Consider the following 2592-nt stretch of genomic DNA (forward strand, 5'->3'; position numbering starts at 1 on the left):
CTCTGATAGTGGCTGCCAGTTAATACAATTAATGCAAATTGTTTTATTTATTGTATTTTATTTATTTTTTTTCATAACTTGTTTTGGATTTAGTACAATGACAATATAAAAGCCAATTATTTAATTTTTGAAAGCAAACTTTTATATCATGCGTAATTAAGCTGAAAATATGACTGTTTTTCCTGTATTTTTGATCAAATAAATGCAGCTTTGATGAGCAGAAGAGACTTCTTTCATTAAAAACATTTTAAAAATCTTACCGACCCCAAACCTTTGAACAATCGTGCATTTTAATTATTTAATATTATATTATATTATATGATCATTTTAATTAGATCATTCAAATTCAGATCAACATACATATATTTTTTATAGTTAGATGAACTCACATTTATTTTATATATATTTTATAATGATCTATTTTTAAAATGTTTTATTTTTTTACATTTTTATTTTGTAATGATTTGTTTTGGATTTAGAACAATGACAAGATAAAAGCCAATTATTTAATTTTCATAGCAAAATCTTTTAAACGATACTTAATCATGCTCAGAATATTACTGTTTTTCCTGAATGTTTGATTGAATACAAAAAAATTTTTTGAACAATTGTATCATTTTAATTCTAATAACATTTTAATTAATATTCTAACATATTATAATTTTTACTTATATAATTTAAATGAAAATTAATATGTGCATTTATTTGTTTCTCATTATCAAAACATGAATTCAAATATATTTTATATCTATTTTATTATTATTTACTTTTAAAATGTTTATTTATTTATTTGTCTAATAAATAATATTTAATTCAATTTAAATTTTATTAGCTTCTTTTATTAATTTTAATAGCTAATTAAATTTTTATTAATTTATTTTAATAATTAGTTTTGGATTTAGTACGATGACAAAATATTTAATTTTAAAAACAAGATATCTCACACCATATGTCACACACACATATGTCAATTTATTTTTTTTATTATTAGTATTATGTGGGGATTCTTGCCACCTAATCATTTGAAAACCCATGCTAGGTTGGATCACCACTTGATGCCCAATGCAAACACAAAAGCAGCTCTAAAAGGGGTCATGACATGAGAAATCAAATTTGCCTTGATCTTTTGGCATATAAGAGGTCTTTGTACCATTAAAACAGCCTGCACTTTTCATAGCTTAAAACGTCCTCCTTATTATAAACAACATATTTATTTAAGCTCCAAAAACGGCTCGTTGGGATCTGAGGTGGGATGTGACATCACAAGGGAACAAATATTTGCATCGATGAATAGTCATCATCTCACCATAGGCCCCGCCCACTGGCATTCAGTCGCTTAACAGCTGACACATGCCTAAAAGCATATAGAACCCATTATAATAACTGCCGCTGCCTGTCTACACTGGATACAGTATACAGATGCACGTTTGCTTTCTGACATAGTCTGCGATTGAGTCTGTCGACAATAGGACAAACGGAAGAGTGAAAAAACTTTGGCTTGTATGTCTTTGTACAGATATCCGAAAGATCCCAGTGTCAGGAACAAGTAGATGGTGTATTTTAATGGCATCCCGGATCGTATCGGAGGATTATATGTTTGTTCGGAGCATGTTGTTTGTGAACGAGGCACAGTGTAATGGAAAGTTCGCAAAGAAACTTTTGTTGAAAGATGAAGCTGTACTGGATCTGACTGCAGCTGCATCACACACCGTGAGTAAATGATTTCAAAGTGCTTTGTCTGTAAATGACCTTTTTTTATAGATCATGTTGTCAAAACACTTATGTGCAATAGAGAGGGGGCGTTGATACTGTTAGCCAATGACGTTAGCCAATCATAACTGGCCGATTACTGACAAGCCTTAAAGGACCCGCCCCTTAAAAACAGGTCACTTTAGACAGAGGGTCAGAATGAGGGTTAAAAATAATAATTTTTCCACACACACACACACACACACACACTTTTGACCGGTAGTGTGTATATATATATATATTGCATATACTGTATATATATATATATATATATATATATATATACACACACTACCGGTCAAAAGTTTGGGATCAGTAAGACTTGTAATGTTTTTTAAAGAAGTCTATTATGCTCATCAAGGCTGCATTTATTTGATCAAAAATACAGAAAAAAACAGTAATCTTGCAAAATGTTATTACAATATAAAATAATGGTTTCTATTTTAATATCCTTTAAAATATAACGAGGTCGTGGTTAGAACGCTTGGGCTGCGTTTACACTAGCACAACAAATCCGATCTTTCGCTCACATCTGACTCACACAGATCGGAATTTGTTGCACATGTGTAAACACAAATTTTTTTGCATCTGATCTGAGCCACTTCCAAATGTGGATTTTAATCGGATACACATCTGATATCTGGACATACGACCTACGTCTAAACACAATATCCGATTCTCGACAGAACTCCCAATGCGAGGGCGACACGTTAGGGTTAAAAATAATAATTTTTCCACACACACACACACACACACACACTTTTGACCGGTAGTGTGTATATATATATATATTGCATATACTGTATATATATATATATATATATATATATATACACACACACT

At 30.5% G+C, this 2592-nt stretch overlaps 1 protein-coding gene across 3 annotated transcripts in view; it reads right to left on the minus strand.

The window, feature by feature from the left end:
• Positions 1-2592, minus strand: part of LOC107658618 (EGF-like repeat and discoidin I-like domain-containing protein 3) — a 30198-nt gene that overhangs the window by 9889 nt on the left and 17717 nt on the right. The window lies entirely within an intron of this gene.

This window comes from Sinocyclocheilus anshuiensis, unplaced genomic scaffold (assembly GCF_001515605.1).
Source record: "Sinocyclocheilus anshuiensis isolate Anshui unplaced genomic scaffold, SAMN03320099.WGS_v1.1 scaffold343, whole genome shotgun sequence".
Lineage (NCBI taxonomy): Eukaryota > Metazoa > Chordata > Actinopteri > Cypriniformes > Cyprinidae > Sinocyclocheilus > Sinocyclocheilus anshuiensis.